The following is a 24,865-nucleotide window of genomic DNA, read 5'->3' on the forward strand; positions in this document are numbered from 1 at the left end:
CCTCAGGCAGTGGCTTTACCTGTTATGCCACACAGGAAAGTGACTGTCATCCCTAGTGCCTTGTGTACTACACTCATCAAACACAGATGATGACCGAAGACTATGTGTGTTATACACCTAGTACTGTGTCTGGCAACATTTGATGCTCTCTGAATGGCAGTTGGATTTTTATTAATAACTGTGTGCCTGTTTCATTCCTTGTTGGTCAGAATGTGGTCTGTAGGCCAGCAGCATCCACTTCATCTAGAAGCTGGTGAGGAACGTGGAATCTTCAGTTGGCCCTAGGTCTACTGATGGAATTTGTGTAGTTTAACAAGATCCCCAGGTGAGATTTGTATGCACTTGCAAGCCTGAGAAGCACCAACCTGGCCTGTGCGTATTTACAGAGAATGAAATTAAAAAAATTTTTTTTACTCTTTATTGAGAAACACTTTCATAGGCACAGAAATATCTCAGTAGTATTAAGAACTCTGCTTCATTTAAGCAGAAAATGGTGTTTAGAAATTAAAAATCACACAGAGGTATGCTGAAGGCCACAGGACTCATTCTAAATTTCGCCTCTTTTCATATTTAAACTTTTCTTCTCTGTTGATGAAAAGTCTCTTCCATTGCCCTCCTTATGAATATATATTGTTCCCCACATGTGTCACCACTTTTCTGATCCTCTTATCTTCTCATCTGGCCACCTACTTTATGAGTGCTAACTTCACCTTCCAGTTTACCTTCCTACCTTCAGGCTCCCTCTAGCCTGAAACAGTCTTAGCAAAAGAAATTCAATTCTTCTATTAAATGAAAGCCTCCTGTAATTTCATCTCCTGGCCTTCCTCCCTGGGAGTATGAGGTCTGAGTGAGACCTGCTGCAGTATGATATGTGTGGAGGTTGTATGGCCTGGGTTATGGAGTCATTGTTTCATATTTGCTCACTGAGAGATGCACTCAGGCTTTAATACTCTTTCTGCCAAAATTTTCTTGTTTGTAAAACTATGAACAACCTATCTATTTGCGGGCAACTGAGATCCAAATGAGATAATTATCTAAAAGACTTATCAAGGCTCTCATTTAAGGGCTAGATAAAATGAGGTACTCCCTTCTTTTCTACTTTTCTTCCTTCCATGAATAGTCTATATTGCATAGATGTAAACAAAACTGACATGGTTTCATGATCGAAGGATCTTAAAGGAGAGAGGCTAGATAGGTTTTACTTTTAATTATGTAAATATGCAGTTAGCAAATTTGACCACTTTTGCTTTAAACCATGCAATACAGGAGAGAGCTAGCGAGAGGAGCTGAGTCTTGCTCTTGTGGAGCTGGCATGCTAGAGGAGCAGAGAAATAATCAGCAAGGCACTCAGGAAAGCACTGGATGCCAGCAGATAATGGTAAATACTGGAAGAAATGCAAGAAGAAATGCAGTTCTTGGGGGATGAGGAGATGAACAGAAGAATAACAAAGGTTTGAAAAGAGCCAAATTGTGAGTTATACAGTCTTCTTTCTTTCATCATGTGCAGGAGGAAAGAACAAGAGACACTTGGGGAAGGACCTCCAATTTGAGATCACAACAGCAACAGCTGTTGTGTACAGATATTGTAAAGTTTTAGAATGTGTCTTCAGGAAGGCAGGTCAACAGCATTTAAATAGCTTCACAAAAACATTTCCTTTAAAGTGCAGGAGTAAAAAGTTCAATAATTTTGAGTTTATTTTGATATTTCCTAGTGTCAGACCCAGGGCTGTCTTCTTCCTGGCCTAGGATCATCATTTTTCTCATGTGTTTAAGACTGTTTCCTGGACTGGATCACAACCCAGAGGACTGGCTCAGTGAGCCTGTACTACCAGTGTGACCAAAATGTCCCTGCATTGTTCCCCTTTTCAGTGCTTGGATTGTGTTATTGTGACTGGTAATCACATGGAAGACTATGGAGTTGGCCCTAAATGTCTCCTCTTGTTTGCCACAAGGACATTCACTACATTGCATAGCTCCTGTGTGCCTCAGGTATCTCTGAATTTCCAGGTTGATTGGAAACCAGTTGATTGTAGCCAGTGATCTTGAGGAATTGGGTTAATCTGGAGAGAGGGAAGACAGTAGGGGATATATTTCATAATTTTTGTTGGCTTCTCCTGACTCATTTTCCATCCCCCGCTTCCCATTGTGTGTGCCAGGAGACTGAATTCTGTGGCCTGTTAGCTTCAAGTTGTATAGTTTAGCAGGGGTAGGGAATCTCTTTTCTGCCAAAGGCCTTTTGGAAATTTATAACATTCACGGCTGTACAAAATTATCAAATTAAAAATGAACCTCTGTTAGATTTATTGGGTTTAGTAGGTAGTTACCTTGGCAGAGCAAATGATTTGTGGGCCTTATCACAGTTTATGGACTTCACAATCTGCATCCCTGGATGGGTCTGACAAGGTGGGAAGGACGGAAGACAGCACGATTGGATTATTTTTTATCTCCTTTGTAAGGTCTCTTCAGACTGAAGGTCCCAGTCTCTCCAGAAGGAGTGAACCCTATGGCTGACCGCCTCCTTCTGAAGAGCAGTGTGGCTACCTCCTCCCTTCCTTACTGCTGGACGCAGGAGTAGAAACAGCTCACGTGCTGTAGATTGTTCCAGGTTATTGCACTATGCCTTGGTTCGCACATGTCTACACTTTTGTCAAAAGCCTCTTTGTGTGAATGATCCAGTTGAAGTCATCCTATGATAAGTGCCCTATCTCTTTGGAGCTCTGACTGCTACAGATGTGAGACTTGTTGGCAATCTAAGCTTGCCACTCTGTCTTTGGAGATCACAGAGTGGAGAGAAACTTGAGGGCCAATGAACAGTGTTTGAATCCAGTTTTGTGATATCTGAGTTTGAACGTGTGGACAAGTTTTAAATTCTTCATTCTCAGTTACAAAAATAGTTTAATCATATCTGTTTATAGGGTTGAAATATATGTAGCAAAGTTGCAGTAAATTCTGGGTTCTCCCTGTTTTTCCAAATGCTCTTTCGTAGAAGGAAGAAAGTCCAAGTGAGATTAGGAGAACAGGCAATAGGGTAAACCGTTGAGTTAGACCAATCCCTAAAAAACTCCCTCAGTAGACCTGTCATGATTTTTCTGTGTTTTCCCAGCAGGCTGCTGAGAGGGGTGCATATTTCTTTATGTCAGTGACACACTGTTTTTGACTGGAGGATTCCCTATCTGCTTGGAGCATAAGCTCTTCATTCAGCTTTTGCTTGGGGGCCGAGGCCACTGATTGCTGTCAAGATGTCCCTCCACCTGCTATGTCTGTCCCATAGATTTATTTCCTATGATAAAACTTTGCTTTTCCAGAGTAGAGACAATGGATATTTGGGATAAGGAGAAACATCTGTAGGACTCTTCGTTTATAATCTGTCTGCAATCTCATTCTAAGTTGACACGCAGCTTGAGAGTAAACTGGCTCTCTTACCCAAACCTCTCCTGTTTCCTAGCGTTGTGGAGATGTGCTGCACCTGACAGTTTTGTCAGAGGCTCTGTGCAGCTCCTTTCTGTTCCTCCCAAGCCTTACACTTGTGCCTGCCAGGAAAGCCTCTGGGATTCCTAGTTTAAATTCAACAATTTCTGAAGTAACTTACACTGAATATCTGATACAGAGCAGATCACTTTCATTTACATTTCTTCCTGCGAGCTTCCAGAAAACTACATTTATCACGATTCATATAGTTGGCTTTGAAGTTCATCTCTCTGTTGTCTAACTTCTCTCTGGATAAGACTGTTCTTGATAACCCAAAGTAATTTTCAGACCTTCCAAAAATAGCTCTTTTCAAATTTTCAACTTTCCCAGCAGGAACACCTTTTTGTCCTGCATAGAAGTTAGTGTTTGCATGTATTATACACATGTGTGTGTTTACATGGATTCACTAGTTACATTTAACAATGCATTTAGAGAACTGGTGATAAGTGCTTGGCTCTGTGTGAAGCATAGGGGCGTATGGTAGCCAATCAAGCAGCTAAGGGTCTTGCCCTTTAAGGAGCTTCCATTTCCAGGTATTAGCTATATCCTCCTCCACTCAGCAACAAAGTAAAGCAAAACAAAACAAATGAAACAAAAAGATAAAGAGGGAAAGCAAATGGAACTTCAGCCTTCAAATAATATTTGCTTGTGTTGTGAGAGAAAATAAGAGAGAGAGATTATGCTAGTTCACTTCTCAAGAACCCGTGAAAAACAGGACTGGGCTTGTTGGAAGCCAGAGGCCAGGACCTCAGGACCTCAGACAAGATCTCCCTTGGATGGGCGGGAACCCCATTACCTGAGCCAACACTGCTGTCTCCAGGATCTATACTAGCATGAACTTGGAGTCAGTAGAACCAGGCATCAAACCAGATATTCTGATGAGAAACATCTTTATTTTAGAATAAACACTTGTCCCCTTCAACCATTTTAAAAAACGGTGTGGGAAGAGAACCTAGTAATTTAAGTGGTGATGGAGTATGCTTCGATCCTGGAGCCAGAAAACCTGAGTTTATATCCAGGATCTGTCACTAGCTAAATGACTTGGGAGCAATTATTTTATCCCACTGTGCCTTGGGTTCTTCATCTGCAATATGGTGTTGTTTTTTTGGGGGGAATTTAGAGTGGTAGCCATGCTCAAGACCTCTAGAGTGTGTCATTTCAACCATGAGCAATAATTATATGACCAATGGCCAATACTTTCAAACATGGCTATACACAGCTTATGTGCATTTAAGTCTCAATCTTATAGACTGGGTCCATTTCTACCTGATTTATTTTAATGATGAAGACTTTCAGACAGGAAGGTGAGATGACTTACTTTGAACCACACAGCTGACATGTGTTCAACCTGGGCCATGTGGGTCCGGAGTTGTTTCCCTTCCATTGTTCTGTGTTAGTGAGATACAGAGCTTCAGTTAAGCTAAGACAGGCTTTGGATTATTTGCTCCATTTCCTTTTCAATCAGGAAGCATAGCAGAGAGAAAACAATTGAGTATGTCCTTGGCACTTTAAGTTGTGGCCTCCCTGCGACCTTTTCCCCTTTCCCGCTAAGCTGACCTGTTAAGGTACCCACTGAGAGGTTCCAGGGTTCTTGAATATAGGTTGACTAAATAAGGGACACCTGATTGGCTGAAATGAAAGTGCATTTTGCTGGTGTTTCTACCTGGTTTTTCTTTTAGGGATAATTTCATGTCTTTGTGATTGTAGTTCCGCAAGCGTTGGGGCAAACTCAAAAGACCTGGGAAGTCTAGTTCTGGACTTCTCTGTTCCCTGGAGGAAATGGGAACACTTACTTTGGTCTCACATTGTGAGGTCTCCTTCCTCATTTTGCTGCACAGACAGGCCTCCAGTGATCCCATTGCCCTTCATTGGAACTTTCCTATTGGAGCATTTCCTATTACATCCAGAGGCATATATCTTTGGAGGAAAAGGAACATGAGCTGAATGTATTATACATAAGTGAGAATGTCCCATTGTCTTATGTTGCAGCTTTACGGCCTTTTTCATTTAGCTATTCACTCCTTAATATAGTGTAATTTATTCACTTTTTAGCCTCTGCCATGCATTCAGCAAATATCTTTATTGGAATGCACCGAACAATGCCTACATCTGTTTCCTGTGAGGTAACTGTTAATTTAGATTTATCAGCATATGAGAGAATTCTGCAGTCTCCTCTCTAAAGTTTTATTGAAGCAGGAATGTGAAAGATTAACACATTTAATTAATAGACAAGATATTCATCTGTTTCTAAGGATGTCTATGCAAAAGGGAGAAACACATTTTACATAATTCTCATTGTGGACTGAGAATTTTGCTCATATTTATAATGTGTATAAGCATTACTTTTGGCAATTTAGGATGATATTGCTCCACAAAGACATAAAAATGCATTATTAATGGATCCAATAGTCTGTGTGCTATTTCTACTACTCACACGTATTTAAATGCAGGTATATATTCCAAGTCATAATATGCATGTGTGTTATATGCCTACACATCCACACATGCACTTGCACTATGTTATTGATCCAAATTTAAAAGGGTAGATGATTTTTTCCTGGGATTTATGGTAGATTTTTAATGATGTTCCTGCATCATTGTTCTTAGCAGCTGAAATCACTTCTTTGTGGCATATCTGACTTGTTTTTGCTTTAGAAGTCCTTTAGCCCTCTGAAGCCAGAACAAGTCCCACCTGCTTCACAAACCCTGCTCAATTAGACCAGTCCACCCCCCTCCTCCCTTGTTCAACTAGGATTCATGATCATTGACATTATCACTCGCGATTATAATTATGACTGCGTCAGGTGAATTTTGCTGCTCCAGAAAAGAGTAGGGACCTAGGACAAACTCTGATGAGGCATATCTGACAGGGCCTAGAAAATAACAGATTTCTGAAAGTTTCAGGTGCTTCTGATATCAAATATTAAAACCTTTAAAGTTCTTCAAAAGCTTCTCATGCAAGGCTGGGACTATCATTGATGTACATACACAGTTCTCTGTTAAATAATACAATAGCGTGTGATAGAACAACAGGCCTTTTCTGTAAAGAATGCAGACTATGTTTGTGCAAGATGAGTTCCACTTCCCCACCAACCTTTCCCCAGTGAGGAAACTTCTCATCAGTGTAGTTTGCATGAAGCATGCATGTACAGCAGTAGCCTTTGGGGTGTTTAGGTGTTTAGAAAACAAAGAATCTGTATCTGAGAAGCTTTTAGAAAATTCGCTTAAATTAGCATTGCCTCTGAGCTGTCCACAGCAGGGAGAGACTGATGAAAGAAAAGGGGCGGATGATGCAAAGGCTGGGAAGCTGAGTGTGGAGAGGAGGATGTGATTCCCTCTGCCCTCTGTGAACAGAAGCCCATAGACCTTAGTGCCTTGGAGGTGCGCAACTCCGGGGGTCGGGGAGGGAGGAGTCAAGCGTTGTTGAATTAAGATGGGTATACTTAACCAGTACTGTTAACCTATCTGGAATGAATTGCATCATCAGAATACAAAGCCCAGGGTGATGCTTGCATACCAGATGGCCGTGCTTTGGTGTTGGGTAGTGAGCATCCTATAGATTGCATGAGGTGCACAATCATTGAGTTTACACACTGGTAAGGAGCTTGAGGAGAATGTGCCGGAATCAGGATCCATCTCTTCCAGGGGATTTGTGTTTATTGCTTGCATTCTTCACCATTCTGCCTCCAGAAAAGGCTTAGAATGCGAGGAAGCTTGTAACAGGTGTAGTGCATGTTCTTGTTTTTCCTAGTAGCAGATGGTGCTGAAAGACGATCATCTCTGAGGGGCCATTACTGGATAATGCACAAGAATAAATAAGCGCAACGGATCTCAGCAAAGAAAGCCAGGTCTCCGGGTTGGTCTAGGATTTGGAAATATCACATATACACGGAACAGGTTTATCTGTCAACTCAGAAGGCCTATTTAAAAACTCTGGGTCTTTCCTTTTTATTTTCTTCATGTACTCTTCCCTCCACAAATCTAATCAACCTATTTTCTCACTAAATTAAAGATAGTGAATTAAAAAGAATCTAAATAAGGGAAATTCTTTCTGACAGTGCTTTGTATTAAAAAGGTGGAGGTAATTTTCCTTGGAGTTCCTTGCTGGCCCCTAGCAATTTCTGTTTTATTTTAATGGATTTTATGGGACCTAGTCTTTGATCTTGCCCTCTTACAAACCAAAGCTGCAATGAAAGGTTAATTCCAGCAATTCTACTTTAATGTACCACTGCTATTTTGCACAAAGGACATGGCATGAATATAATTTAACCTGGTATTGGACTGAGGATATGGTTATTTTCTTTTGTGAAAGGGCAAATTTTCATCTTTCTTGGGGAAAACTAACTCCCATGTGTCTTGCTCTCTGTATATATATATATATATATATATATATATATATATATATATATGAATCATAAATATATATTGCTATGTAGGTACATACTGAATATGTATAATCACACATACAAGTCAGTATGTATTTTCATATTTGATGTGTTAGATACATGTCTAAATTTGACAGTTCCTGGACAGGATTTCTGTAGAAGCTAGGTTCATTTTCTCTCTCTCCTTGTTCAAATTTTGTTTCTTAATACTCCAGCCTCAGCAGGATTTGGGAAATACTGTTCCCTTGGCTTAATGCAATTTTTTCCACATGATGTATTCCTAGTCTCTGCCTTCTTTTCCCTTCACTTGCTGACACCACTATTTAGTCCATCTAGGGGCAAAATACACTGAAACACTGCATGCTATATTAACATTTTGCTTGATTCTCTAACATAGCTGTGTCCTTTACCATGAAATTCTGATTAGCAGGATGTTTAAATAATGTCCATCCCTTTAAAGAAAGTATGAACAATTCTGTGCTATTTTTGACAAATAAAAGGTGGAATACAGATACAATCTTATCAGAAACAGCATTTTCCCCAAGTATCTGAGTGTGCCTGTGAGCTTATGCTTATAATCACATATCCACAATGAAATTTCTTTTTCCTTCTTTCTCAACACCATCATTATGGATGCTCTCCAAAATCTCATTAGGCATGTGGATCCAAGGCCTACGGAAGTGTTTCATTTCCTATATTAAAAAATTATGTTTAATGCAAGCATTTAAAATGTGGCTTTTATACGGCCAAACTCTGCTAATGTAAGCATTTGAACTATGGTTAACCTCTGCAGGGCAGGCGTCTGTGGGCCCCAGTGGGTTAATTTTTGATTGCCTCCTCTACCTGCGTGCTTGGAACTGAAAGAAGCGTGCTTCAGAGAGAACAAAAACCAGACTGCCTTTGTGATGTCACGTGTGTCCGTCTCTAAGTTTCAGTATGGAATATAAATGGCCATGAGACTTGAAGGAGAAAGCAGAAACTGCTTTTGAACTGACATTATTCCAATTTGAGGCTCTAAATTAATTTTCTCCAGTTTTTCGCAGTTTCTGAAACACTGCGGACATGTATATGTGAGGATGGGGTGTGTGGATGAATTTAGAAATTGGTACAATCTGAAGAAATCCTGGTTTCCCCTCTTCTACCCACGATAACACACTCTAATTTGCCGAAATCATCAAACAGCAATTACTGGAGCATAAATAACGTTAAAAGAAGGGTTTTTTGTTTGTTTTGTTTTTAAGGTTCTGTCTACTACTGTAGGGAGAATAGAAAGAAGCAGATTTATGATAATGTTAATCATATAGACTAAACTTCTTAAATGAAAACAATACATTGTATAACTTACATAAAGAAATCACAGCTCTAGTCTGACAATTTAATATGAATTTCTTTTATTGTTTACCGTGTCTAATTAGCCTGAGCTCCATTTTATAGGCAATGTTTAATCCTTGGTATTTTTAATTTATCCTTTTCTAATATTTTCATCTTACCTCAAGTATAATTATCCATTCCTGTCTAGTAGAAATAAATTTGTTCAGGAGTTAGCTGCAAGATAAACATTACTTACAAGCCATAATTTTTCTGTTGTAGTTGTCTAGTTAATAAAAGCAGGCATTTTATTTTCCCCTGGTGACCGGTTGTACTTTGTTCAGTAATTAAGGAAGTAAGTTGCTGTTCTTAGATTTTAGTTTATGTGTAAGTATGCAGATTTGCATAGGATGTAGAGCCAGCAGTATTACAGTGTGGGTTATTTGTGGAAAAGATTGGAATAATAGTAGGGAGGATTCTCAATAGTAACCACTTGAACTAAAATCAATAATATTGTCAGTATTCAAATATTCCTGATAAATAAGCTCAATTTGTAGAATGTGTTTTTTTTTCTGCATGTAAGCTTTTGATTTTCAGAAGCAGTTCTTTGACTACAATGGAGTCAATTAAAAATTCATGGCATCTCTGTACATTTTTGTGTGTAGACTTGCTCATGGGGAAAGGTGCAATTTGCTGTCAAAAGATGGCTTAAATCTTGGCTCTACCAGAAATTAACCACCGAATCTTAGGTTACTTAACCTCTCTGAGCCTTTACTTTCTCATTCACAAACTGAGAATAATATTACCTGCTAGTATTTGTATGATCACTAAATGAAATAAAGCATGTGAGGCATTCTGTGTGGTGCTTAATCCATAAAAGAATTCAACAAATATTGTAATTATTACCATCATTTTAGTGCCTCTGTAACTCTTCATTGGACAAAGACATCATGAGTGGTAATTTTCACATGAAATTCATGAAAATATTTTACTTTCTTTTCACCTTGTAATACATAGTAAAGTTGATGAGTGTTCCCCATGAAGTGCACTTTCCTGCTTGCTGTATTCATGCATCAAGTCTCTACCCAGATGTTTCCTCTTCCTGGAAGCTCTTCAAACCCCAGTGCCTCCAAATGCAACCTTTAATCCATATTTCCTAGCACTCCGAACCTACATCCTCAAAGGCTTTGCTACTATAAGTCCGTTGTAACTGTTCCTTTCCAAATTTTCCTCTTCAGAAAATGAACTTCATGTCTTGTCCATCTTGGCATCCCCAGTCTTGTGTAAAAGTGCTAAAACAAAATATCAAAAATAAATCACTAAAATATCACTATTTGTGTAAAATATTGATCTTCTTTGAGTTATATCCTTTCTTATATCAACTTTCTTCTTATGTTATTGTTAACCATGTTTTCATTTTTGTTTCAAGTAAATTTTCTTATGTCACATTCTTTGATATTGCTAGATAGAAGTGAAAGACTTACACACTAAAAAGTATAAAATGTTACTGAAAGAAATTAAGAAAGGTGCAGATAAGTCTAAAGATAACCTGTGCTCATGGACTGGGAGACATTGCAGTTGGGCTGTGCATACTACCTACAGTTTTCTATATATTTCATATAATCTTTACCAACATCTCAATGATATATTTGCAGACATGGAAAAGAAATCCTAAAATTCATATGGAATCTTAAGCATTTCATCCTTCTTTTTAATCTCTGCGTAAATTGCACCAATTTACATCCCCAACTGCAGTGTAGTTGGTTCTCTTTTGCTCAATGTTCTTAGCAGTATATTAATTCTAAATGGGTTGAGATGAAATGTCATTGTGACTTTTATTCGCATTTCTTTGATGGCTAGTGATTTTGAGCATTTTTTCTTGGCCGTTTGCATTTTATTCTCTGAAAAATGCCTATGGATATCTCTTGCCCATTTATTAACTGAATTATTTGTTGTTATTGAGGTGTTTTTTTTTTTTAACTCTTATACATTCCGGATGTTAAGCTTTTGTTGGATGCAGTTTGCAAACATTTTCTCTTGTTCTATTGATTGCCTATTTGTTGGTTACTTCCTTTGCTGTGTAGAAGCTTCTTAGCTGGGTATAATTCCGTATGTCTATTTTTGCTTTATTTTTTGTGCTTTTGGGGTTTTATCCAAGAAGTGTTTGCCTAAGTCATTGCTCAGAAATATTTCTTCCATGTTTTCCTCTAGTAATTAGATAATTTTTTTTTCTTTTTTTAAGATTATTTTTATTGGAAAGGCAGATTTATAGAGAGAAGAGACAGATTGATCTTTACCTGCTGATTCACCCCCCAAGTGTCCACAATGGCTGGAGCTGAGGCGATCTGAAGTCAGGAGTGTCCTCTGGGTCTCCAACACAGGTGTGGGGTCCCAAGGTTTGAGCTATCCTTTCTACTTTTCCAGAGTATAAACAGGGAGCTGGAAGGATGGGAAGTGGAATAACTGGGACACAAACTGGTGCCCATATAGGATCCCAGTGCTTGCAAGGGTAGAATTAGCCAATTGAACCATTATGTTGGGCCTGCAGTTTGATAGTTTCATGTGTTAGGTTTAGATCTTAAATCAACTGGGAGCTGATTTTCTGTAAGGTATCAGGTAGGGGTCTTTCAAACTGTGATAACTCAATTACCAAAACTATTTGTGAAGAGACTGTCAGTTTCCTCTAGGGAATGATTTTAGCTATTTTTGTCAAAGATTAGTTGGTTATAGTTGTGTAGATTAATTTCTGGAGTTTCTGTTTTGTTCTAATGTTCCACATATCTTTTTTTTCTGCCAATTCCAGCCTGTTTTGTCTATAACAGCCTTGTAGTATGTCTTGAAATCTGTTATTTTACCATCTACAGCTTTGTTTTTCTTAAGATTACTTTGGCTATTCAGAATCTTTTATGTTTTCATTTGATTTTTAGGATTGATTTTTCTAGATATGTGATGAGTGTTCTTGGTATTTTGTAGTTTTGTAGAAACTACAGTTGTTTTTGCATAGAATTGGCATTTTGATGATATCAATTCTTCTAATTCATGGATTTTTCATGGAGGACTTCCCCATCTTCATGTGTGTCTTCTGTCTCTTCATTAGGGTGTTACACTCTTCATTGTAGAGATATTTCACATTCTGGCACACATTTATCCTAAGGTCTTTACATATTTCTGTAGCTACTGTGAATGGAAATCTACTGTAAGTTCTTTCTCATCCAAGCATTGTCTGCGTATAGGATAAGCTTCGTTCTTTTGTGTGCATTGCTTTTATATCCTAAAACTTTGCTGAATTATCCTATGAATTCTAATAGTCTCTTAGTTATTTGATTTATAAAGGATAGTGGTATCAGCAAAAGGGAGTAATTTAACTTCCTCTTTTCCAATTTGTATCAATTTTATTTATTTTCCTTGCTAAATAACTGGCTAAAACTTTGAGAACTATAACTTAAAAATAGCAGTGGAAATGGACATCCTTGTCTGGTGCTGGGTCTTAGTGGAAATGCTTACAATTTTTCCACATTCAGAGTGATGCTGGCTTTGATTTGTACTGTGCTGCCTAGATTGCATGGAGGTATGTTCCTTCTTCTATATCCAGCAATTAAAGGAATATAAATTTAAATCATGAATTATCTTTTTTATTAAATGCTTTCTCTGCATCTATTCAGATAATATTATTTATCCTTCACTTTGTTGGTGTAATCTCTCATATTTATTGGTTTGTACGTGTCAAACCATCTCTGCCTCCTTGAGATAAATCCCACTTGCTCTGGGTGGATAACATTTTTGACATCTTATTGGATTTGATTTGCTAGTATTTTGTTGGAGATCTTCGTGTTGTTTCCATCAGGAATATTGGTCTATAGTTTTATTTTTTTTTATTGTGTTTGTCTGGTTTTAGAATTAAGGTAATGCTGACCTTGTAGAATGAATTTGTAAGGATACCATACTTCACAATGTTTTTGAATAGTTTAAGAAGCAGAATTGATTTTAAGTCAAATATCTCAGAGCATTCAGCAATGAAATTTGCCGGTGGAGGTTGTTTCCTTTCTTTCCTTGTTGGGAGGCTCTTGTTCAGTGGCCTAGGCAGGTTTTCTCTATCTTCATGCCTCAGTTTTGGTAAGTTATATGTGTCCTATCTGTTTCTCCAGATTTTCCAGGTTGTTGGCATATATCTGTTTGTAATAATTCCTGGTGATTCTTTCTATTTCTGTGGTATCAGTTGTAGTATTTCCTTTTCCATCTCTAGTTTTAGTTAAACCAGTGGTTTATCATTTTTTTTCTATCTCACTGATGTCTTGCATAGGTTTTATTTTTAATTTCTTCTACTAATTAGGGGTTCAGTTTGCTTTTATAGATTCCTGAGATACAGGCATTAATTGCTATGAATTTTGCTGTTAGCATTGCTTTTGATGTATCTCAGACATTTTGGTATGTTAGGTTTTTATGTTCATTAGTTTCAAGCAATTTTTGATATCCTCTTTGATTTTTTGTATGTTACACTATTCATTTAGTAGCTTCTTGTTCAAGTGCATGAGTTTGTTTCTGGAGATTCTTTTTTGTTAATTTCCAGCTTTATTTCATTGTACGCATAAATGATACATGGTATGCTTTCAAGTTTTTGAATTTGTGGAAACTTGTTTTATGGCCTCAAATACAGTCTGTTCTTGAGAATGTTCTTTGCTTTGATCAAAAGAATGTGTATTCTGTGGCTTTGAATGAATTATCGTGGTGGATTTCTATCATGAAAACTTGCTGTATAGTTTCGATTACTTCTATTTTTTGTTGCTTTTTTCTGGTTGTGTTTTCCATTGAGGAAAGTAAGGTGTTGAATTCTGGCATTACTATTGTATTGGCCTCTACCTCTCTCTGTAGATACAGTAACATTTGCTGTGTGAAACTGCCAGCACAGCATTCGGTACATACACCTTTACTATGGTTATAAATTCTTGTGGAATGGATCCTTTACGCATTAATGAAAGCCTTTGTTTCCTTTAACAGATTTGGTTTGTCATTTTAAAATTTCTGTTTGCATGACATATCTTATCTCATTCTTTCTCTTCACTCTGTGTGTGCCTTTATTGATGAAATATTTTTCTTTTAGGCAGCAAATAGATGGATTTTTTTAAATTCATTCAGTCAATTTTATTTTAACATTTAAGCCCAAGGTTTTTATTGATATGTGATGACTTGGCCCTTCCGTTTGCCGGTAATTATTTCTAATTTTCTTCTGTGTTCTTTTCCTAGGAGATTCTCTGTGTTCACATTCTTTCATCATTCTGCTTATCTGTCTCTGTTTCTGAGTGTGGTATATCCTGAAGTATCATTTATGCTGCTGGCCAGGTGCTCACACATTCTTTAATTTTTTGCTTATAAGAGCTTTATTTCACATTCATTTCTGAATGAAAGCTTCAAAGCATTTCTGAGTTGAAAAATTTTTTTAAAGATTCATTTATTTTTATTGGAAAGGCAGATATACAGAAAGCAGGAGAGACAGAGAGGAAGATCTTCCATCCGATGATTCACTCCCCAAGTGATCACAACGGCCGGTGCTATCCTGATCCAAAGCCGGGAGCCAGGAATCTCTTCCAAGTCTCCCACACGGGTGCAGGGTCCCAAGGATCTGGGCCGTCCTCGACTGCTTTCCCAGGCCACAGGCAGGGAGCTGGATGGAAAGTGGAGTTGCCAGGGTTAGAACCAGTGCCCATTTAGGATACAGGTGTGTTCAAGGCGAGGACTTTAACCACTATGCTATTGCACCAGGCCCGGAAAATTTTTACATTTCAGACTTTGACTGTCTTTTTTCATTCTCTGTTGTCCTGCTTTGCTTTTATATTGAAAAATTTGCTGTTAATTTGATGGGAGTCCCTTTAAAGGTTACCTGCCATTTCTCTTTATATTTTACTTATTTTTAAAAAGATTTATTTATTTTTATTGGAAAGGAAGATTTTACAGAGATATACAGAGAGACAGAGAGAAAACGTCTTCTATCTGTTGGTTCCCTCCCCAAATGGCTGCAAAGGCCAGAGCTCATCTGATCAGTAGCTGGGAGCCAAGAGCCAGGAGACTCCTCGGAGTCTCCTCTGTGGATGCAGGATTCTAAGGACTTGAGTGAGCCTTCACTGATTTCCCAGGCCATAGGCAGAAAGCTGAATTGGAGGTGGAGCAGTGAGATACAAACTGGCAGCCACAGGGAAGCCCACACCACCGGGTCGAGGACTAGTCCCCTCAGCCCCTGTGTAGGACTTGTATTTTACTTCTGCAAGTGTGACTGTAATGTGTCATGGGGATTCTGATCATGACCATTCGGAGTTCTATGTGCTTCTTGTATTTAGATGTCCATGCCTTTGTATAAATTGGAGAAAATTTCTACTGTTACTTCACTGAGTAAATTTTCTAAGCCATTATTTTTTCCCATATGTTCAGAAACTCCCTACTCATGTACTTGACTGTTTGATGGTATTCTATGGTCCTGATCACTACTTTTAGCTTTTCTAATTTCTTATTTTTATTTTTTTGAGATATTTCAAAGCAACTGTCTTCTGGGTCATGTATTCCTCTTCCTGCCTTTGCCAAATCTGTGATTAAGACTTTCCTGTGTATTTTTCATCTCATTTGTTGAACATCTCATTTGTAATATTTATGTTTTTTTCCTTTAGTGTTTCGCTGTGCACAATTTCTTGTCTATGCCGCTTACAGATTTCTGAATTTAATGGTTCTCATTTTTTTTGAGTAAACTTGCAATAAATATTTTGAATTCTTTTTAGGCAGTTTATCAGTTCCTCCTTTTCACAGGTCCAATATTAATTGATTATTGTGTTACTTTTTGTGAGCCATGTTTTGTTCCTTGTTCATGTTTCTTGTGTTTCTATGTTGTGTTTTATACAAGTGAGGGATCATGTTTTATCTCCTCTGGGGGATGAGAGTATTTTTCTTTTTTAATTGAAGGCTTTATTCTTAGTAATGTGCCTCTGTGGCTCAATGGAGTGTCTGAGACAGATGCTGAAGTTCCAAGGGCGTGTGCTGGGTGAGGCCAGAAGATCTGGCCTTTTGTCACTGGGGCAAGAGTCCAGCCTGACACCCAAGTTGGGTGTGGTGTAGCATGTCTGGCTATGATCAGGAAGGGAGGGGATGCTGGAAACAGCTAGTGTGGTCACAGTCCCGGCCCTTCTCTGTGCCAAGGTGAACCATTGACTTCTGACCTAGGTAGAGCTCACGGTGCCTGCACACCCCACCCACCTAGGCATGCAAACCTTACAGTTCTTCTCCACATGGTTACTCAATGAGAAATGACTATGTATACAAAAATACTTAAAGGATGTTTATAGAAGCTTTATTCATAACAGTTCTAAGCTTGAAACTGCCCAAGTAAGCATCAACAGTTAGACTTCACAAGCACTTCATGATGTGTCCCGTGAGCCCTCTGTGAAATCCATCCCTAGCAGGCAGAAAGCTGGAGTTTGCTTAGTGAGCACACGTGGGTACACAGGAACTCAGCCATAACCTGCACCCATCTCCACAGCCTATGCCCAGAACTTTCACAGTCCCAGGGTGTAGGGTGGGCTTTTTCTTTACCCTGCATGCTGCCCTCAATGCTATGCCCAAGCTACTCACTTTTATGAGTCAGGGCAGAAATCTGCAGCAGCTCCACCTCAGTAGATTGAGTCTGTCACTTTGTTTGGGCAGTGAGGGTGCAGGGTGAGGGTCGGGGGGAATGCAGGGAAGCAATGTACCTCTCATTTGTGCAGCAAAACAGTCACTCAGCTTCTTGGTAGCTCCCCAGGCTAGACCCAAAACCAGTGAGGCGCAAGGAATAATTCCCCAGTCAAAGCCACCAGTGGCAGGGTTTGATAGCCTCTTATCATTTTCCCCTGGGAAGTTGGCACTTAGCAACCAGCCACTGACCTTGTGTATCTAAAATGTATGAACTCTATTCATGAATTTCTCCTTTCTTTTCCCTGCATCTCTTTATTATCTCCTAGTACTAGAGACTGAACTTAGCCAAACCCTCACACCTCCTCCAGTTCATGTTTGGAAAACTTAGTCTCTTACTCTATTGAACATCAAATCTTTAAGGAGATAATTAAGGTTAAATGAAGCCATAGGGCACAGACCTCATCTGGTAGGGTTGCTATTTTTGTAGAAAGAAGATGGGATACCAGAGATCCCTTTCCATGAGAGCATAGTAAAAAGGTGGCCAGAAAAAAGTCCTCAACAGAACTTAATTCTGTTGGCACCCTAATTGTAGACTGCCAGCCTCCAGAACCATGGGAAAACAAACCTTCTGTTGTTAAGCCATGTGGTCTACAGTGTTTTGTTATGGTTGCCTGGGATGATTGGCACAACTATTTTAGCTTTAGACGTGCTTGAATTAATGTGTAAACCTGTATCGTATGTCCTCAATTGATTCTCAAAAATGACTCAGTGTATGACAATAGTTCTTCTCCACATGGTTACTCAACGAGAAATGACTATGTGTACAAAAATACTTAAAGGATGCTTATAGAAGCTTTATTCATAATAGTTCTAAGCTTGAAACTGCCCAAGTAAGCATCAACAGGTAGACTTCATAAATAAATGAATATTTTAATATGATAGACGACTTGCCACTAATAAAAGGAAACAGTTACTTATAGATTAATGTCAGAATTATTATGCTGAGTGAATGATATCAGTCACAGAAGAGGATCTTCTCTTTGGTTTAATTCATATAAAATTTTAGAACAGGCAAAGTAAAAGGTATTGTGTTAGAATTCAGACAGTAGTTGTGGGGACTATTATTGATTAACAAGGGAAAATAGCTGAAGGGAACAATCCTTATAATTTTCCTGGACTAATAATTATAATTTGTCAAAGCTGACAGATCCAAACATAAATGGATTTATGTATTTTTATTATTTTTATATATTGTGTCCCTTAAAAGAATATACATATAAAATATCTGCCAAGGAACCTTATCTGCTATATGAAAATTGTCCTAACTCCCACCTTTTTATATTTCATTAGGTTCCAAATAAATGTATATACAGATATTAGATTTTAGTGTGACATTTCTTATGCCTGCATAATATTTGTAAAATGTAATTTTATCCCATTGCATTCATTTGTTTCTGTCTGGCCAGCATCTTGAGTTTCCTTATTTTGTTTGCAATGTCCATTTTCATGTGGAAGATTTCTTTCAGCACTGTATGTGATCTTCATGAACTCCTCCTCTTGTTGCACTGTGTACATCAACAAAATGATGGACAGAACCCAGGGAGGTGGGGCAGTAGTGATTCTTCTCTGAAAGTGAATATCTCAAGGAGAATGAGAGTGATCAGAACCCAGTTCTGTGGGCAGTTCCCTAAAAGTTTTCTGAGAGTCCCGATCCTATCCCATTCCTATTTTCAATGAGGGCGGAATACCACTGTGTCCTTTACTCTTATGAATTTCCCTGTGCTTTTCCAAAGTTGATTGATTTTTTTGGCTTATATAGCTGGAGCATCCTTCTTTAGTTTGTAGTCAAATAGCCTGATGCACCTGTGCTCATGACATAGCTCACATCTTTTAGTAAGGAAGTAACAGACTCTGAGAAGAATTTGAGTGCTTCCGGTTCATGTGGGAGGTGATGTAGGGAGAGCTGGTAGGAAAATGGGGACAAGGGAGGGAGAAAGAAGAAAGTCAGTAAAAAGTACAAGAGTGACTGCCAGGGATTCAGTTCAGCAGTCAATGCTGTGAGATGATGCAGAGCACAATGGGAGCCATGCCAGTGAGAACCTGTGAAAAGAATAACTTATGGTAACACCTGTAATTACAGCATATAACTTCTACTGCCCTATTGCCCATGCCCTCATTATGCAGAACTTCTAGTTACATGAGCATTTCGTATTCATGTCCTTGCACAGGTGGAATCTCCTAAAGTCAGAATCACTCCTCCTTTCCTTCCATCTTTTTCTGAATAACACTAGCCTCATCTGCTTTGGATGAGATGTCTCTTTCAGTGATTTAATGCTGAACCAAACCTAGAGCAGGAGTAGAACCCCCTTCTCTGGTCTTTCAATGTGCCCCATCATTTATGCATCATAGTAGTTGCCAATTACGCATGAAGTGCTTATTTCTTTGCATTTTCTAACATGCTGGTCTCCTCTTATTTACAGGAAATGTGTACCAAGATGGTCTGTGAACGCCAGACTCCATGAATAGAATGGGATTCTATGTATACTATTTTTCCTATGCGTTCATACTTATGACAGTTAAATTTGTAAGTCAGTTTCAGTGAGAGATTAACAACAGTTAACAAAAAATAAAATGATCGAAATATATGCTAAATTATTTGAAACTACTGAATTGTTTATTTCTGGAATTTTCCATTAAATAATTTTGGACCACAGCTGACTAAAGATAACAAAATTATGATAAATGGTGGATAAAGGGGACCTTTGTATTTTTTTTTTAGAATACTTATTTATTATTGAAAAGCAGAGAGGGGGGGAGAATCACTTGTCCATTTATAGATTCACTCCACTGATGCTCCTAGTTAGCCAGATTGAATCCATGAACTCATAACTCAATCCAGATTTCCCGTATGGATGGCAAGGCCCCAATGTCCTCACCATTGTTCACTGCTTCCCAGAAAGCTGTAATTGGACGTTGGGCTGTAATTGTAACCTAGACACTCTGATAAAGGCTGCAACTGTCCCAGGTGATGTCTTAAATAATTGCATCAAATTCTTGCCCTAGTCTATATTCTTTTTTTAAAATGATGTATTTATTTATTTTTTATTTTTTTTATTTATTTATTTATTTTTTTTATTGTTGCTTACACTGTATTATGTAGTACAGTTTTATAGGCGCTGGGGATTCCCCCCACCCCTCCCCATACCCCTCCCCCCATGGTGGATTCCTCCACCTTGTTGCATAACATAGTTCAAGTCAGTTGAGATCATGCTTGAAAACACATCCTCAATAAAAGTTCAGCTACTTATTGTCCAAAATGTTCAGTTTCGCTCAAGGTGATACCGTGCTATGGGTCTGAAGATAGTCTAACAGATTAAATTCCGTCAGTTAAAAGCCCCAACAAGGGCCCAGTATCAATATACAACATTATGGAATTATGCATAGTAATGGGTAAACAATAGTTAAGTATAATGCGAGTTCCATTCTTCGAAACATCTGGTTTTTAGACAGTATCAAAGACAGTTCAAAAAATAACAAACTTACCAAACTAAAATTACAGTTCAATCAAGGCAAACCATTTGTATCTAATCTTTTGGGAGTCAACTCATTTCCCTTAGCATTATATTTTTTCCAGATGTGCCCATTAGCCACAAAGAACGCAATTGTTTTTTTTTAATAGCTGAGTAATATACCTGAGTAGATGAACAAAGCTTTCTTATCCAATCTTCAGCTGAATGTCATTTCGTTGCTTCCATGTTTTGCAATTACTGATGGCAGCAATGAACATAGGGATTGCATGTTGGTTTGTCGTGAAAAAAGTTTTTTGGATATATTCCCTAGAGTGCTATTGCTGGTCATAAGGCATGCAGAGTTTCCGAGTGTTTGAGTTTCTCCAGACTGAATTTCCTAAAGGCTGACAATTTGCACTCCACCAGCAGTTGAGTAGGGTTCCCTTTCCCCTCATCCTCGCCAGCAAGCGTCGTTGGTGTTCTTGTTTAAGTGTGGCCAATCTTACTGGTGTTAGGTGGACCTCATCGATGTTTTTAATTATTTCCCTTATTGCTAGGGAGCTGGAATCATTTTTTCATATGTTTTTGTTGCCATTTGGATACTTGTTCCTTTGTGAAATGTTTGCCATTTCCCTTCCCATATCTTGAGTGCTTGTTGGTTTTGTTTTGGTTTTTTGAAGTTCATTGTTATATCCTGGAAATTAGCCCCCTATCGCTATATCGTGTGGCAAAAGATCTCACCACTCTGTGGTTACTTTTTTACTTTGTTGATTGTTACCTCCCTTGCTGTACAGAAGCTTCTAGTTTGATGAGGTCACCATTTGTTTATTCGAAGTTCTCAACTGCTATTGATTTTTGTGTCCTCTTTAAGAAAGTCGTAACCTACTCCTAGGTCTTGCAGTGATTATTTTTCCTACATTTTCTTGTAATAGTTTGAAGGATTCTGGATGTAGGTTTTAGGTCTTTTATCGCATGTATGATTTGATCTTAGTGTATGGTGAAATTGGGTCTATCCATTTGTTTTTACAGTCTATCAGCCAGTTATCCCCAACAACTTTTACTAAGAGGCCCCTTTCCCCCTACTTGCTTGAGCTATCATTGTCTTTTGTCAAATATTAATTGGCTGTATTTTTGTTGGTTCCCTTTGGTGCTTCTATCTATTTCCAATTTGATCTTCCTTTCTGTCTTTGTGCCAGTACCATGCGTTTTTGATAGCCACTTGCTCTAAATAATTCCAGAGGTCTGGGATTGTGATCCCCTGCTTAACCTCTTTCCTTTTCAGGATTTTCCTAGCTATTCGTGGTTTTTTTGTTTCCAGATGAACTATTTGAATCATGTATCCAGTTCCGTGAAGAATGTTTTTGGCAATTTGATGGGATTTGCGTTGAAAATGTATATTGCTTGTGGTAGTATAGACTTTTAAATGATATTGATTTTGCCTATCCAGGGCACGGGGATGTTATATTCCAACTTTTGAGGTTTTGTTCATTTCCTTTTTAAATAGTTTGTAGTTTTTTCATCGAAGAGGTCTCCTACGCGTTTGGTTAGATTTTCCCAAATACTTTCATACTTCTCTCTGTTGTTTTTTGAATGGTATCCTGTTGGTTAGAACTCTTCAATCTTTGGGTTATTTGCGTAACATGGCTGTTGATTTTCGTTCGTTAAAATTTTGTACCCTGCCACTCTGCCTAACTCTCGTATAAAGTTTTCTGATCAGTGTTCTGTAATTGATTCTTCCCTGGTATTCTATGTATATATTAGTGTCATCTGCATATAGTTAAAGCTTGACCTTCTTCGTTTCCTATACGTAAGCCTTTGATTTCTTTCTTGTCGTATGGACCTCTGCAAGTACCTCTAGTACTATGTTGAATATCAGTTGTGATAGCGGGCACCCTTTGTCTGTTCCCAGATCTCAGTGGTAAGGGTTCTAAGCTTTTCCTCCAATCAGTATGATACTGGCGTTGGGTTTTTCAAAAATTGCTTTAATTATGTTGTGATTTTTCCCATCTATGCTACTTTGGCTAGAGTTTTTAGTACATGAAGAGGTGTTGGTTTTTTTGCGAAGAGCTTTTTTTGTGTCTGCTCGATTGAAACATTATGTGTTCTTGTTTTGCAGTTTTTGGATATGTTTATAACATTTATGGATTTCCGAATTTTGAACCATCCCAGCATTCCAGTATTAAGTCCTACTTGATCCGGATGAATTATCTGTCTATGAATTTTTTAATTCATTGCTAGGATTTTGTGAGAATTTGTAGCATCAATGTTCATCAGAGAGATAGGTCCTGTATTTTCCTTCTCTGATGGTTCTCTGTCCGTTTTTGGGATTAAGTGATTTGGCTCATAGAATGAGTTTGGAGGGATTGCTTCCTACCTATTTTTTTGAATAGCTTGTAGAGATTGGGGTTAGTTCTGTTCGAATTTTTGTAGAATTCTGTATGAAGCCGTCTGGCCTGGGCTTTTTTTCTTGGGAGATCCTTTATGACTGTTACAATTACTCTACCTCGTTTATGTTTTTAAATTCTCATTGCCTCTGACTGAGTTTGTAAGTGGTGGAGTCCAAGAACTTTTCTATTTCTTGGTGGTCCTCAATTTTGTGAGTACAGTTCTTTGTATAATTTTCTAATTATTTTCTTAATGATTGCGTTTCTGTTGTTATGGTTTCCTTTTTCATCTTTAATGCTATGATTCTCACTTTCTCTTGTTTTTTTTTTGGTCAAATCGGGCCAGTGGAGTGTCTATTGTTGTTTAATTTCTCAAAAAACCAACTGTTTTGATTGTAGAATATATGTATAGTTTTTTTGATTTCTATTGTGTTTTATCTCCTCCATTTTTTTGATATTCTTTTTCCTATTGTGCGGGTACTCTTCTGCAGCTGTTTTTCCAGATCCTGGAGGTGTGAGGTTATTCCCTGGTATTTGGCGTCTTCTTGGCCTTCTCATGGGCTACCGATTGCGATGAATCTACCCTCGTAGCACTGCTTTGGCGTGTCCCCACAAGTTTTGGAGTGTTGTAATCAGAGTTTACATTGGTTTCCTCCATAAAGTTGTTGATTCTCATCTTTGATTTCTTCTCTTACCCAATGTTCGTTTAATAGTACAAATTGTGCAGTTTCCAAGAGTGCCTATACTTCCTGGAGTTTTGAGTTGTTGATTTTCCAGTTTCAATCCCATGGTGGTCTGAGAGGTACATGGAATTATACTAAAGTTTTGAAGTTTTTTAGATTCGCTTTATGTCCTATCATGGTTGGTCGATTACTGAGAAGGTGCCATTTACCGCTGAGTAAGAATGTATAGTCGTGGCCTTAGGATATAAAGATCTATATTGTCCTACTAAGTCCTTTGTTCTATTGTTTTGTGTATATCTGTTGTTTCTTTGTTGAGTTTTTTGTTTTCGTAGACCGGGTCCATTGTTTGTTAGAGGTTGTTTGAGATCGGCCCACAAGGAATTGTCCGGGTGTCTATTCTATGTCTTCCCTTAAGTCTGTAAGTAATTGCTTTACGTAAACTAGTTGCATTAAGATTCGTGCATAAACAATAATGATGGTGATTGCTTCTTGAGATCATTCCCTTCATACATATAAAATGGCTTCCTCTGTCTCTTTTGTTGTTAGTTAGAATGAAATCCTATCTCGTCTGAAAATTAGTATAGCTACCCCAAAAAATCTTTTTTTCCTTGTCCATTAGCGTGAAATATCTTTTTCAATCCCTTTCACTTTCAGTTTCCTTTGCATCCTTCTGGTTAGATGCGTTCTTTGTAGGCAACAATGGTTGGGTCTTGTTTGATGATCCATGCTATTAATCTCTGTCGTTTGTTGGTGAGTTTATTTAGACACATTGTGTTGAGAGTTAAATTGAGATTTGCAATTTTGCCTTGCCATTTGATTGTGTTTGTGTGTGTGTTGTGCCTATGAGATGTCCTTTTTGTGCAGCTTTAGTTTGAGACCGTCTTATTTGCCATCTTTGTTTGTGATTTGCCTCCTTTTTTTGTCCGGGACTAGCGCATTTTCTAAGGAGACTTTTACAGAGCTGTTTTTGTGTAGACATTTTCTTCTAGTTTATCTTATGCTATTGTGAAGTATCTGATTTCGTTCTCATATACAAATGAGATCTTTGCTGGTAGATTATTTTTTGGTTGACAGTTGTTTTGTTCAGGACTTGGAAGATCTGTCCATCTCTCCTTGTTGTAAGGTTCTCTTCGAAAGTCAGCATGATTCTGAATGGTTTCCCCTGTATTGATCTTTTTCTCTACTTCGTACTTGCTCAGGATTTCCTTCTTTGTCTTCATTGGGAGTTAGAAACCTGAGTCACCGTTGTCTGGGTGAAGAGCCTCTTTGGGTCATGTCTTTTGGGAGTTCTCTGTCCAACCTGTATCGGGGTGGATTTCGTGTTCCAAGTGTTTTGGATAGGTCCCTGTATAATTTCCATCAAACACTGCTTCATCCCCAGATTCTCTTTCTACTCCCTCAGAGCGATGATCCGAATAAGTCCATTTTCTAAGGTAATCTTTCATCTCTTGCATCATTTTATATTTTGCTGAGGTTTG

This window comes from Ochotona curzoniae, unplaced genomic scaffold (genome assembly GCF_017591425.1).
Source record: "Ochotona curzoniae isolate NIBS_2020 unplaced genomic scaffold, NIBS_Ocur_1.0 scaffold_4505, whole genome shotgun sequence".
NCBI classification, from domain to species: Eukaryota; Metazoa; Chordata; class Mammalia; order Lagomorpha; family Ochotonidae; genus Ochotona; species Ochotona curzoniae.